The following is a 16,597-nucleotide window of genomic DNA, read 5'->3' on the forward strand; positions in this document are numbered from 1 at the left end:
ACGTCTTAAGCTGTACTCATAACCACGGAAACATTATTATTTTTAAATGAAATTTTAATTTTGGAGGACTTTGACGCGAAATAGGATGACAACCCAAGCACCCTACCCCGATTACTCAGCTAGTCACGTCTTAAGCTGTACTCATAACCACGGAAACATTATTATTTTTTAACGAATTTTAATTTTGGAGGACTTAGGAGCAACAATCAAGTGTCAAAAATAAGTCTCAGCAACCACCTTAATAGTCATGAACATATTTTAAGCATGCAATTGTATTAAGTGTCCTTTTTTTCATTTAGACTTAATCAAATTTACTAAAAGCAAATTAGGGTTAACTCTATTAATCATAATTATTTAGCCTAAAAGAAATAAAACAATGGAGATGCAATCAAACATGCAAAATCATAACTAACTCAGTAGACAAAAATCATACATGTGGGTCAAACAGTGGGCAAGTCGTGGTCAAATTCTTGGGCATGAAAAGAGGCAGAATTTCTTAAAAAATAATTATATGGACAGCAACGACCAAAGCAGCAGTAATAATAAAAAATTAGCATCTAAAACAACATAAATAATAAGGAATGTCTCCCCTTACTTAAAACACATAGTACTCAATGCGGAATAAATAAATAAATAGTCAGAAGTAAAGTTTAGAAGAACTCCTCGTGTAGTTACTGTCGTTCGCGCATAATGGTAATGACTTTGGCTAGCTGCTCGCCAAAAGTGTCGAGTCGAGCCTCAATGCATTCTAAGCGTTGCTCAACGGTCATCGAAGGTTGGGCTTGAGTGGGTACTTTATTCTGATTTTGCTGTCGAAAGACTCGTTCAGTCGGTGCGGAGCGAACACTTGGAGGGACAAAATGGAAAGAGGATAGAGTGCCAAGAAGCAGTCCCATCGAGTTGAGGCATCGAGCATCCAAAGGATCGACCTGACAAGAAACATGCAATTCTGGAATAGAGCATTAGAACCATGCAGAGAAAATAATAGTTGTGTAATGAATGAGCCTAAAATTAGAAGACGTTTTGCATTTATAACATGTTCGAATTGAAGCACATACCAATAGCCCAAATTTATCGGACAACCGGTATACATACACCACAATAAGAATAATTCTGTCTTCGAGACGGTAGCCGGAGCATCTCGACGGCCTGAAAAATTATAAACCAAATAACAGTGTATGTAACATAAGGCGGGGTTACGAAACCATAAATCTTTTGATGTTTTTGGGCTATACATGGATTCGACATTATCAGTTAACAAAGCAAAGGCCTCGATAGCCTTAAAATTTGCAGGAAAAGTACATAGGCTATTTTTATAATTAGTAGACATGATATAGTCCTCAGTTACAAAAGATAATACAATATTAAAATCAGTAAGGGACAAACTATGCATAGTATCAAGCAATCGAAACTTGACAAGACCAGGTGTATCCAATGATATTTGACCATGTCGCTAAAAATGAAATGTGGAATAGAATTCCAAAACTAACTCATAATAGGTATAGTGAGCAATATCAAAATTTCCAACCCAACCAATATTACGAAAATAAGTATTAACATCAATCGCAAGATGTAAAGCATCCAAAACAGGTAATGACAAACATTTGCAAGGTACGAGTTGTTTATGACATAAATGATCATACCTGTTTCGGCTGGTAGGAGTATCAAAGACTAACTTACTGTGTAAATGGCAATCGGATGGTAAAACAGATGCGTGAGATCGGTAGGTTCGACTGCGAGTGGGCAGTGGTCGCTGGTTGTCGCAAATATCAGAAGTGCCGGAACAGGCAGGCTAGTCGTGGATGCTGGTGTCGAAGTTGTGCAAAGAACTCGTAGGTGCCTCGGTTAGTTGGGCCGAATGGCGTGGTTGACTTCGTTGGAGTCAGCGTCGGTGTCGCATCAGTGCGGGAGCCGTGTTTGAGGGTGGCGATGATACGTGTGTGGCAAGGGGTGGGGTAGCGGTGGTGGAAGGCAAACAAGATGTGTTATGGGTGGCGATGTCTGGTCGGCTTGGTGAGGGGGAGAGGAAAAAGAGACTGTGTGTGAGAAGGAAAATAGAGAGGGGGACAACGTTGTTACTTGCTGCAAAAAAGAAGAAGAAGGAAGGGGCGACTCACTCGATAGAGAGGAGGAAGTTGAGTCGTGCAGCGGTGATTGACGGGAGGTGCGTGAAGAGGACGAGGACAATGCCTCGTCGGTCAAGTCGATGGCTTAGGGAGCAGAAAAATGGTGCTAGCGGTGGTTGATGGTGAAAGATGGCTCAGCGGCAGAACGGCTCCTAGTTTGTACCATGGTCGAGAGAAAATTAGCGATAGGAGGGGTGGTGGAGATGATTCGGCGGCTAGAGAGAGAGGGAACGAAAATTGGAAAAAAAATATAAGGGTTGGGGTTTTATTTGGCTAAAGGTAGATGTTTGGCTACAGGTCTAGGGAATTCTAGGGTAAGAACGCACTATTCTAGGCTGGAATAGGGATATAACAAAGACTGTTTGGCTGTAGGTTTTAGATATGCTAGGGTAGGAATGCACTATTCTTGGCTAGAATAGGGATAGATTAAAGACTGTTTGGCTGTAGGTTTTTTTTCCTTCTTTCCTTTTCTCTTTATTGTTGCTTAAGTTTACCTAGACAAAAGAAGAGAATTTTATCAACATCCAAAAATAAAATAATAAATAATAAAATAAAGTAAAATAAAATAAATAAAAATAAAAATTAAGTTACCTTCCAATAAGCGCTTGTTTAACGTCGTTAGCTTGACGCTGTGAATGGGATTATTGTGACTCTAACTGAATTTTTTCGACCGTGTGGGCCTAAAAATTCTCATGAAATGGTTTCAACCGTTGGCCATTGACTATGAACCACTTCCTTGATTCTTCACTTTCTATCTCAACCGCACCATGTGTAAATACTTGGGTCATAATAAAAGGTCCTTGCCATCGAGATCGAAGCTTTCGTGGGAACAATTTTACTACGGAGTTATAAAGTAAAACTTTTGGTCCTACCAAAAATGCTTCAAAGCTATATTTTTATCATTAAATAACTTTGTCTTGTCTTTATAAATGTGAGCATTCTCGTAGGCATCATTACGATTTTCCTCCAATTCTTGAATGTCCAATTTCCTTACCTTCTCTGCGGGCTCTAATTCCATATTACATTGTCGAACAACCCAATAAGCTTTATGCTCCAACTCTACTGGAAGATGGCAAACTTTTCCAAAAACAAGCCGATATGGGGTCATGCCAATTGGCCCTTTATACGCCGGTGGATAGGTCCAAAGTGCGTCATTAAGCCGAAGACTCCAATCATTTCATTGGGCTTGACTGTTTTCTCCAAAATAGACTTGATTTCCCTATTTGAAACCTCTACTAGGTCATTCGTTTGGGGATGGTAGGTCGTCGCTACACGATGATGAACTCCATATTTTTTCATGAGTGCCTCCATGACTTTATTACAAAAGTGGGTGCCACGATCACTGATCAAAGCTCGAGGTGTGCCAAACCTAGAAAAAAATAGTTCACTTTAAAAACTCCACAACAGTTTTAGCATTGTCATTTCGAGTATGCTTTGCTTTTATCCACTTAGAAACATAGTCTATTGCAAGAATTATATAAACGTTTCTAAATGAGGAAATAAATGGGCCCATAAAATCAATGCCCCATACATCAAAAATCTCACATACATGAATCGGGGATAGGGGGATTTGACTTCGTTTAGTGATGTTACCTGTATGTTGGCATTTATAACAAGACTTACAAAAATTATATGCGTCATGAAAAATTATGGGTCAATATAGCCCACACTCCAATACCTTGTGAGCAGTTCATTTAGGGCTAAAGTGACCTATACAAGCTTTTGTATGACAAAAGGTGAGGATAGAGGTAACTTTGATTCTGGAACACATCGTCTTATTATCTGATCTAAACAGTGTTTCCACAAGTATGGGTCGTCCCAAATGTAGTATCGGGCTTCTCTTCTAAGCTTGTCCTTTACGGAACGTGCTAACTCAGTGGGCAGTGAACCTGTGGTTAAGAGATTTATTATATCCGCATACCATGGGTAATAAGCCTCGGTTGAAAATAAGCTCTCATCAGGGAAGCCATCCTTTATAGGGGTGTTATTATAAGGTATTTTTAACCTACTCAAGTGGTTGGCTACCAAGTTTTCACATCCCTTTTTGTCACGAATCTCTATGTAAAATTCTTGGAGCAGTAAAATACATCAATGAGCCTTGGTTTTGCTTCATTCTTTGCGATCAAGTACCTGAGAGCTGCATGATCAGAAAAAATAATAACCTTAGATCCCAATAAATATGACCAAAATTTATCCAAAGCAAATACAACAGCTAAGAGTTCTTTTTCGGTGGTGGTGTAGTTGCTTTGTGCAACATCTATGGTTTTTGAGGTAAGCAAATGACATGGGGCTCTTTGTTTATCTTTTGCCCTAACACGGCCCCCACACTGCGTTTGCTTGCATCATACATAATTACAAAAAGTTAGTTTCAATCTAGTGTGTACTATAGGAGCGGACACCAACTTTTGCTTGAGTGTATCAAATGCCTCCTTGCATTTTGGGCCGAACTCGAATTTCTTATCTTTTTGCAACAACTCGCACAATGATTCAGCTACTTTGGAGAAGTTCCTTATAAAACGCCTGTAAAATCCTACATGGCCAAGGAAAGAACGTATCTCCCTTACAGTAGAGGGATATGACAAAGAATTTATAACGTCAGTTTTGACCTTATCGACCTCAATTCCCTTAGCTGAAATTATATGACCTAGAATCAAACCTTTGTCTACCATAAAATGACACTTTTCATAATTCAAGACAAGATTAAATTCTATGCAACTATTTAAAATTATCGTGAGGTTTTTTAGGTATTCATCAAAATAATTTCCATACACAGTAAAATCATCCATGAAAACTTAGATAAATTTTTCTACATATTTAGAAAATATACTCATCATGCATCTCTAGAAGGTGGCCTGTGCGTTACAAAGCCCAAATGGCATCTTTTTATACGCAAATGTGCCGAATGGGCATGTAAAAGTATTCTTTTCCTAGTCCTCTGGCGCAACTGGGATTTGGAAGAAACCTAAGTATCCATAAAGAAAATAAAAGTAAGTTTTGCCAGCTAATCGCTCAAGCATTTGATTTATAAAAGGAAGAGGGAAATGATCTTTTCTAGTGTAAGAATTCAACTTCCTGTAATCAATACAGACACGCCATCCATTTTGCACTCGAGTTGGTACCAAGTCACCTTCAGCATTTTTCTTTACCGTCAATCCCATTTTCTTGGGCACGACTTGTACCGAACTTACCCATATGCTATCTGAAATAGGGTACATTATGTTAGCATCCAGTAGCTTGATTATCTCATTTTTTACCACCTCCATCATAGTCAGGTTTAACCGTCTTTGCACCGCTTGTCTTGGTTTAGTGTTTTCCTCCAAGTAGATTCTATGTGTACATGTCAAATGGCTTATCCCTTTTAAATCGGCAATGGTCCAGCCAATTGTCTCTTTATGATTTTGTTGTACCTGGATCAAACTTTCTTTTTCAAGCTTAGAGAGTTTATTGGAAATATAATCGGTAGGGTGTTACCTTTCCCCAAAAATGAATACTTAAGATGTTTGGGAAGCGGCTTTAATTCCAAATCTAGAGCTTGAACAACTGAAGGTGAAAGTTTAGTGTTTGATAGAGACGATAATTCTTTAACAAATTCATAACCATCAACTATAAATTCAGATTTATCTTCATAAATGGACTCAAAAGTCTCCTCTACTAAAGAGTCAATTATGTCGACAAGATTTAAGCTCAATATTTTGCTTGGATGACTAATAGCATTGTAGACATTAAACTTCACGATCTTCCCATCAAATTCCATTGTAAGAGTTTTGCTTCAAACGTCAATTTTGGTGTTAGCGGTACTAAGAAAAGGTCGGCCCGACAAGAGGTCTGAAGATCTGAGAGTGCTATCCTCCTCCATTTTTATCACGTAAAAATCTACAGGGAAAATAATTTTGTTAACTTTTACCAGTACGTCATCGAGGACTCATTCGGGATGTACAATGAATCTGTCCGCCAGGTGAATGATAACTCCTGTTTTTCTCAAAAAACCTGTGTTAAGTGATTTATATATAGAATAAGGCATGAAATTTATTGAGGCCCCTAAATGACATATAGCCTTCTTAACTCCCAAATGGCCTATCTTGTATAGTATTGCAAACATGCCCCTATCTTTACATTTTGCTGGCATTTTTTGCTGTAACACTGAAGATACATTCTCACCAACACTTACCTTTTCATTACCTGTTAATTTTTGTTTGTTGGTGCAGAGTTCTTTAAGGAACTTGGCATACCGTGGAATTTTCTGATGGCATCCAACAGTGGTAAATTGATCTCGACATTTCTAAATATTTCAAGGATCTCCTTGTCTTCTTTGCTTTTCTAACACAGATTTAATCGTCCTGAAAATAGAGATTGGATTTTTGACAATGGAGGTTTCGCTCGGACCTATTTGTCATTTTTGAGATTTTCCTGGGCATTTTCTTGGCCAATATTTTTGCTAGGAATTAGTTCTAATACCTTTTCACTTCACAGCGTCACGACATTAGCGTTTTGTCTCGGGTTCGATTTTGTTTGTGACAACAGCTTACCTTAAGAACTCATTTTCTCAATCAATGTGGTCAATTCTTTTATAGATGCCTTCGTTTCTTTTTGGAAATTAAGATTTTGCTGTTGGAAGTCAAGGACATTAGTTACTAATTTATTGACCAAAGTGTCTAGAGAATTACCTGAATCTTGTGGCTGTTGTGGAACCCGATTTTGGTATGGCTAGTTATATCGTAGATTGGCTCCATAACTCAAGTTAGGGTGGTCCCTCCATCCTAGGTTGTAGGTATTAGTGTAAGGGTCGTATCGCCTTTGTGGTGGCCTAGGGAAATTTCCCATAGCATCTAAATGGGCCATAGTATCATCATACAGACTAAGACATGCATCAGTTGTATGTTCAGGTGTAACACATATTTCGTACACTCTACTGGTTTTTCTTTTTCTACAACAAGAGAATTCACAATATTAGTAAGTCTATCAAGTTTATCATCAACGGTAGAATTACTTAGCTGGTGAACCATTCTAGGGGGTTCAGGATTGGCTCGAAATTGCTGAGAATTTGTAGCCATCATGGAGATCAAGTCTCTTACTTACTGAGAAGTCATGTTGACCAACGCTTCTTCACTAGCGGCGTCTACCATATTCATCTCCATGGGTTTCAAGCCTTCGTAAAAGTATTGGAGGAGAGATTGCTCTGTTATACCATGTTGTGGGCAGCTCACACACAACTTCTTAAATCGCTCCCAATAATCGTAAAGAGACTCTGTTTCTTTTTTCTTATTCCAACAATCTCTCTTCTTAACTCAGCTGCTCGTGATGGTGGAAAAAACCTGTTGAGAAACAAACGAGAAATATCAGCGCAAGTTGTAATAGATCCAGGAGGTAAATAAAATAATCATTCCCTAGAAGAATCTGCTAGGGAGAAAAGAAAAGCACGCAATTTGATTTGATCCTCAATTTCCTCCTGAGGTTTCATACTAAGACAAACCATATGAAACTCTTTCAGATGTTCAGTAGCTGGATTAAACCTGACTTCAGTTCAAAATCAGTATCTATAGTAGGATACGCAATGTACAAGGGCGGTTGTTTTGTCAGAGCTTCGGCTAGTTGCCGAATTGTTTGAGCCATTGGTTGATGTGCTAGATTCGGGTTTTCATTAACCCTGGCGTTAAGCACTTCTTCTGGTGAATCGACTTCTACTTTTTCACTTTCAAACGTTTGAGTAGGGTTTTCGTTAACCCTAGACTCTACTTCGTCGTCGATTTCTATTTCTGGTGGTGGGTTACTCTAAGTCCCAATCACTCCTGATTGTTTTTTCCTTAGCTTTGTTTCCCTACGATTAGCTCTCGCAGTCTTTTCAATCTTTGAATCGAACGCGAGAGTACCTGGAGTAGATCTGGTTATAAGAAACAAAAAACATGATTAGTATGTTGCCAGTCCTTGGCAACGGTGTCAAAATTTGATGCGATCATTGAGAGCACCAAAAATATCCTATTCCCTATTAAACAATGAAAAAGAATAGTGAAGGGGAAGTAGGGTCGAATCCTCAAGGATCAGATTGCATGAATGCTTGTTCCTCGAAATCCTGGGCAAAATCGTGCCCCAGAAAACCTGCGTTCCTGAAAAAAATAAAAAGAAAAAATAGAATTTCAAATTTTTGGTCTGGAAGTGAAATAAAATAAAAACGAAATGAAAAGTTGAATTGAAATTTCAAAAATTAAAAGTAAAAATAAAGTTGAGAAAAAGATTTATTATGGTGGATTTCCAGCCTCCGGTTGTCTCGATTCGCCTTGAGTTCAATCATTGGCTTTTAAGTGACCCTTTTCAAGTAGAATAAGCCAGTTATAGTGGAAGAGGACGCCTATTGTAATGACCCAAAATTTACTGTTATCAGAAAGTGAATTTTTGGGTCTCCGTTTTTGAAAAATGGATTCGTAAATATTTATTAAAAATATTTACGAAGTAAAATGAATGGTTAATTAGATTTTAATTAAGTGAATTTAACTTAATTATGAGTGATTAGGAAAAAGGCCTAAATTGAATAAAGTGTGAAAGTTTAATTATAGATTAAAAGAAAATAGAAAGGACCAAATAGGCAATTATGCCTAATGTATTAATTGAGGCGGCAATGAATGAAAAATCTAAGATTTTTCTTAGATTAATTGATTAATTTATTATTATGATTTTATTATTATTATTAAATTTATATTATATGATGAATAAATTAAATAAAGACAAGTGTATGGCAATGATTTGATACAAGTGTATAGATAAAAATACATACATTTGTAATACATGTATTTAATTATTAATAGATATTTATTATTAAAAAAATATATTTATTAATTAAATAATTATATTATAAGATTTTATGTGATAAATAAATGAAAAGTTGACAAATGTATGGTATATATAGTGACATGTGTAATATTAATATATATATACATTTGTAAAATACATGTATGTTTACTTATTATATAAGTATGTTATTAAGTTATTATATATATAGTAAATGAAATAAGAGAAAGAAAGGAAACAAAAGAGAAAGAAATATAATAGAAAACGGGAAAAGAATGAAGAAAAGGGGAAAGAAAAAGGAAAGGGAGAATTAGGATTTGGAAGCTTCAAACTTTAATAGGTAAGTCAATTTAGCCATTTTTACTTAATTTTGATGTTTTGAAAGCCTTGGAATAAGATTTTGATGAAATTAAGTGGATATTTTGAAAATTATTAGATTTCTAGATATTGTTCATGATGGATAAAATGATGAATTAAGGGCTAAATTGATAGAAATTCAAGTTAGAAGTGAAATAAGGATTGAATTGTAAAGTAAATCATAAGTTTTGAATAGTAAGGACTAAGTTGAAAGAATTTCAAAATTATGGATTTATGATGAAATTAGAGAATTGAATTTAGTTTAAAGTGAAAATTGAATGGAAATATTGAGTTAAATGTGAAGAATAAAAGTTAGTCTCGGTTTAGAGACTAAATTGGAATTTAGACAAAAGTTGAATAAAAATTGAAACATTCAATGTGAAAATTGTTCTATATTAATGATCATGAATTGTATTAATTTCGTAGTTAACGGGGTGCCGGAAAACTTGACTAAGAAAGGAAAAGACGAAGTCAACGAGGTTAGCTCAGAAATTACGGTTTGTGTTTCTATAATCCGAACTTAATATTTAGTTGTTGAATTTATTATTTAATGTGCAGGGTAATACATTGAAAGGTGAAATTGATTGTTAATTATTGTATTTTGATTAAATATTATGGGAAGTAATTAAAGTATGAATTATTGTATTTTATGATTGAAATGGATTGATTTGGAATATGTTAAATTTATTGAATTGACGATAAATAAATTGAAAGTGATATTGAATTAAGAAAGTGAACCAAAAATCCTACTAACAACATCGGGCTAAGTCGGATATAGTTTGCATGCCATAGGATTGGAAGTGTTCAGGGATATTCCGACTGTGTCGATGAGACACTATAAGGGCCGCCTTACTGTTACTGTTCCGGATTCGTTCCGAAGAGGTATTCTGTACCTTACTGTTATTGTTCCAAATTTATTTCGATGAAGTACTCTGTGTACCACTACTGTTGCTGTTACTGTTACTGTTACCGTTACGGTGTATTCCAGCTTCGGCCGATGAAACACTGTATGCTATCCCGGTGTGTGGGTTGGATCCGTGTATCCATCTAGGTCCGAGTCATGTTAATAAGGGTAAATATAGGTATTGAATAATTGACTGCTACTGAATAGTGGACTATTACTGAATTACTGATTATTACTGATGACTGACTGTTACTGAAATGGATAAGTACAGAATACTAATTTAAATGTGATAGTTGAATGTTATTTAATGTCACTGAATAGTGAACTAAAGAATGAGTGAGACATATGAATTAAGTAACTCAGAATTAGATATGAATGGGAAATATTATTGTTCAAGTGATTTATGAATGTATTTTGGAAAGCTAATCGGATTAATAGATGATAAGAATTGAATGAGTTATAAAGAATTTACCCATGAAATGAATAATTGAATATTTATGATCAATATATGTTTTTAAGTGTATGTTATATTATTAATTGTTTGGATTATAGAAATACCACTGAGTTCATACTCAGCATACGGTTTGTTTTCGTGCGCAGGTTAGGTTAAGGTCAGATCGTTGAATCAGCATCTTAGGCTGATCTCGAACTCAATAAGGTAAAGCATGTTAATTGTTGATAATGGCATGTACCTAGGATGTCTTAAGTGTGTTTTTTTTTTTTGCATTGTGATTGTAATAGTGAAATAAGTAAATTGATAATTGATAATGATACATGATAAGTGTTTTAAGTCAAGTATTGGATAATATATAAAATATGTTTGGATTGGTTTAGTATTGGTATTTGTATTGGTTGTGGTTTGAAATTTGTAGGGTTGGCTAGTAAAGTGTGAAAGGCTCATTATTGAGTCCACACAGCCTGACACACGGGCGTGTGACCAGACCGTGTGAGACATATGGCTTGCACACGGGTATTTTGTTAGGCCGTGTGTCCCCTGCACCTAAAATGTTACAATTCAATATGTCCATGTTTTTCCCCACGGGAAGAGACACGGGCTTGTGTCTCAGCCTTGTGGATGACAAGGTCTTAAACACGGGCGTGCGATACGGTAATGTGAAAACTGCACTAGATTCGAATTGGAAAATAAATTCACAAGGGCTAAGTACACGGGCGTGTGACTTGGCCGTGTGAAATCAATTTATTCATGGGTAACAAGTCAGAGAGCTCCAAGGGTAGAGGACATGGGTGTGTCCAGGCCGTGTGAGCCATACGATGTGCCTACACGGGTGTGTTATGGAACACATGGGTGTGTCATCTAGACCACACGGGCGTGTGGTACTGTTCATTAAAGGAAATTTTAAAATTTTATGAAAAATCTTATAAGCTCCCGACTGAGTCCCGATTTATTTTTATCTTTTAATTTAGGTCTTGAGGGCCCATTACAGAGACAGTAGGGCAAATTTGTGAATTGCTTAATAATTATTTCTGTATTATTCATGTTTGAATTGTACTGACTAGTAATACTCCGTAATCTTGTACCGGTGACGGTAAAGGGTTAGGGGGTGTTACACCTACGACCACCAACTCCAAGAATTTAGACTTAAGATTTGGTAGAACCTGACTCTAGCCAATAATTGCTTTTGTGGGGCTATCTTCTGCTAGATCACCACTTCCCAATGGCGAATACCATGCCATTTTGTCTCTTGGACTCGTCAACCTCTGGCGCAGAAAGCCAACAAACTGACTGTGCAACCTTCCAAAGACATACAAAGCTACCGTTCCTTGCACAAGTTGAAAAGATCACCTATTAAGGGACATGGACGGAAGCGTCAGCCTCGTAATGCAGAGAAGTGATGAATATCCTATTGAGAAGGCTAAGCGCAGATTCTAAGCCTCATGAACCTTTTTGGGGAATTTCAACAACCTTCTGTTAGATTAGATTTAGTGGCTCGTGATTTTTAGGGAAAAACAAAAAAATAATGGAAAGGGAATTTTTATTGAAAGAAAATATGGAAAGAAAAAAGACTAAATTTATGGGGGAGAGAGTGTTTACAGCAAAAGATGGACCAAATTTGTCTTACTTCATCTCCTATTTATAGTACTACGAAACCTAGCATATTCCTAATTAAATTCTAAAAGATAAATACAAATAAATAAAGATAATTAAAGATAAATAAAGATAAATAAAAATAAATCCTAAAATTTAAATCTAAATAATTATCCTTAATAATTATCCTAATATAATTAAACATTAAATAGAGTCTTGTGCTATAAAATCTCTTCTTTTGCATTTTTGCCCTAAAAGTCTTCCACTCTTTGCATTTTCGGCACCACTTCTCTCCTACTTCGCATGTTGGCCGACTTTATTTCCAAATTCATGCTTTTCTCCTTTAAATTTACCTTTGCCTTCAATTTAGTCCCTAAAAGATAAAAGACCATAAAATAAGCCAAATTAATAGGATCATACTCAAAATAAACATGCAATTAACACATAAAATATGTCATTCTAGAGTATTATCAATTGATCACATTTTGAGTGTTGCGAATGAGTGAGTTTTGAAATTTGAATTGATTTATGGCTAATTTTACCTACACCTTGAACTTAACTTGTGGAGCATTATGAAATTTCATTGCTACCCCTTGATTTGTGCTTGATATAAAGAAAAACCAATTATTTAAAAATTAATTAAATTTTCTCTAATAGGCTTGCGATTGCCAACACAGTCCATGTCCATATCAAAATTACATTTTCTAGCCTACGTGGTTAATCAAATCCCATCCACTTTTCACTTTTACTTCAACAAGAATTCTTTCTTCGCAAAGTAATTAAATCAAATCCAACCTTCAGACTTTTTAGAGTGTACTTGGTTGGGTGAATGACGAAAATGAAAAAAATGAAAAAATTGAGTGTATTTCGTTGGAAAGAAAAGTAAAATGAAAGAAAATAGGAAAGATTATTATTTTTATGTTAATGCATAAAAACTAATCATTTCAAAGTGAAATGATGAGAAGAGAGAAAATGAGAGAGAAATGTATGTTAATTTAGAATATATATTTTTTTTCAAAAGTTTTCTTTTCTTCTCTTTCATTTTTTCTTCCCATTTTTCTATATTTCCTATCAAGCACACCTATGGCGAGAAATTATATTTTCCATCTTTCTATTTTATCACCCTTTAATTTTCCATCTTTCCAATTTTCTTTCCACCCTACCAAGTAAAACCTTAATTCGAATAGGAATTTATATATTTTTTTACAAGAACAAAGTAAATAATTTAAGATGGACTTCTTTTCAAATTTTATGCATGGTAATTGATATACACTTCAACTTAAATTCATCTTCTAGTCACTATAAATATCATCCTCATGCCTTCAATTTTGTATGCCTAGAGAACATCAAGGGGCAATCCTTTGTAGACAAGTTTTTTATTTTCTTGTCGCATGGCCTTTTCTTTTTAATTTTGAATTTGGTGTTTTTTAAGGTTCATCGTGGTGTATTTCAAAGACCACAAGTTGTATCTTCATCTATAGTTAACCATCAATGTCAAAGGTGTATTATCAGGAAGGGAAAGTAAGTGGACTTCAAGATTTTTGGAGACTTCAACTACATAGAATTTTTCGATGGTTGAGGCATATGATGTTGTGTACGCAAACTTCTACACTATAATACTATTTAAGCATTTCACAAACTTAGTGTTCTTCAACTCTCACTCCTTATTTCTAGTAGCAAAGCTTCTATCTCACTATGGGATCTACATAAGTTGGGCAGCATCTATAATGACCAAGGTGGATTACTTACAAATTGCAACATCAACATGGAGAATAATGAAGTAGGTAACATCCGTGATGACCAAAGTGGACCCATTATAAATTTTGCAAAATCAACATGGCTAACAACGAAGTAGGTGACATCTATGATGACCAAGGTGGATTCATCACAAACTTTGCAACATCAAATTGATAAGACGAAGACTAGTTTCGAACTTTGCAAAACCAACATGGAGAGAGATAGATCACTTCCAAACTTTGAAATACCAACATGGCGAAGGGAAGATCAATTCAAAACTCTACAACACCAACATGAAAAGAGGAGGACTAATTCCGAACTCTGTAATACCAACATGGAGAAGGAAAAATGAACTTCAAACTCTGCAACACCAACATGGAGAAAGATAGAAGTTGTAATGTACTACGTACAACCATTCTGAACTTTGCAACCTCAACCTGGCGGGCAACAGAACATATGGTGCCCATGGAGAACAGTCTTAAACTTTTCAGCTTCAAAATGACGAAATGTAGTGCATGTTCCAAGGAAAGTCCATCTTAGACTTAGAAGCAACAAAATGTTGAATGATGGCTCGTGCAGTCCAATGATGATCTTTCCCAACCTTGGAAACGTCGAGGTGATCAAGATAGCTTATTTGCACTAAAGATGATTCGTTTAGATTTTAAGGGACCAAGGTGGTGATAATAAGCTCATGCACTCAAAGGATGACCCATCCTAAACTTAGAGGCTTCAATATGGTGAAGGATACATATTAAGAAAGATCTAATCCAATCTTAAAAGCATCAACATGGAGAAAGATAGCTCATGCGCACTAAAAATGATCCATGTAACACCCCTACCCAACAAGGTCACCGAATCTGGGTGCGGGGATCACAGCAGAACTGAGTTATCTTTCATACTAAAATCTCACTAAGATAAAAACAAATGATATTACCTATTTACAGATTAAACTTATATCAGAGACATAAATTTCTAAATAAAGTTTGTTGTTCCAACTACAGACTCTATGGGATTTAAGCATTTATAATAAATATTCGCCCCTTTGATGAAGTTCCTAAAGGTTCCCCCTTCCCATGTGCATGACTTTATCCTAACTAAAATTACTTGATTCTCCTCGATCTGGCTTGGTCCCTTCCTCAATTCCTTCATTCCATCATTTCTACAAATCGCATGCTATACTTTGATAAGTTCAAATGAACTTAGTGAGTTCCTATATTACTTGAAATTAGACCCCGACCTTCAAAAGTTTAAATAGAAAGAAACTAAATATAGGTAAACTCCCTATTAATTATGAGATTTCTTCCAATCCAATCCAACTGTTTCCAATTTATTTCAAAATTATTCCATCAGTGGATAGTCTGTTGAGCTATTATCCTCTGGTCATTATATCAATCTTACTTGATAGCCCTCCGAATGTCTTGCCATCTCCGTGGACTTTATCCTTTTCCTTTATTTATATCCAAGTGGTTCTATTCCTATCATCATCATGCCCTATTCGAATAGTCCATGGTAGACTCTTACTATTATCCTGGTCTCAATGGGCTCACTGTCACCCCATCCCTTGGGATACCTAAAAAGTTTTCTGCCACTTTGGTGGATTAAGTCTCACTCGTAACAATTATTGGTTGGATTACTTCTTTGCAATCCACCTTGTCTCCAATGTGGGTATCTTTTTCCCATTATTATGCCCTATTAATGTGGCCTTCCGGCCTACATTCCCCAAGACTTTTGGTGAGCATTCTCAACCTCTTTAGTCCATAATGGACTCTTTCCTTATTTTAATCTCATGTGATCGGCTCACCTTCCATCCTTTGGTTCAAGGTCCTAAGTCGCCCTGGCAAACTAAATATTGCTTAGATTAAATAAAGGTCAGACTACTTCTTCGTAATTCACTTCAATCAAATGACCTTACCCTTAAGTGTAACATGCCCTTTTTTATAGACCACTATGGCCTACAATGTTTAGCCCAATGTCACTAAATAGTCGTCTAAGTTCACAATCTCTTTCATTTGACGTCCCCACCTATCTAGCCATCTGGTTGATACTTCCTCAATAGTTTCCTCCGTAAAGAGGAATAGTCTTAGCAAACATATCTATCATTTGACGTATCCTTCTCTGTCGATGGGGTCTAGCTCATCCCTTATTTCCTTATTGACTAATCGTCATATGTATCACAAGCCATTAGCCTATAAATTTTCTCAGAGCACCCTTAGTGTTTATTAATGATAGATCCTTATCTCCAATATTTGGTTAAACCATTTCTCGTTCGTCTGTACATTAGGCACCACTGGTACGTCAACTTCCATAACTACTTCCTAATTAACGTCCTTATGCCCTATTAGGTTACACAACTACTATTCCCACAGTCATTTCTCATTTCCATTACATTCTCATTCATTGGAGATTCCTTCGACCCTCTACTTGACTGTTGCAAACCCATACTTTCATTTTTCTTCCAATCCTTTTTCTTTGTTTGTGGGTTGTCCCAAAATTTCTGTTTTGATTTTCTACCCATGTTTATCATCTCAGTAGTCTCTCTCTAAGTTGTCATAGCTGAGCTATGGATTATCATAGTACACTCTATGTTTAATGTCCTGGTGGACTCCATTAGTTTCCATAGTCCAAATATGGTCCTTCACTTTAGAA

This window comes from Gossypium hirsutum, chromosome A03, assembly GCF_007990345.1.
Source record: "Gossypium hirsutum isolate 1008001.06 chromosome A03, Gossypium_hirsutum_v2.1, whole genome shotgun sequence".
NCBI lineage: Eukaryota > Viridiplantae > Streptophyta > Magnoliopsida > Malvales > Malvaceae > Gossypium > Gossypium hirsutum.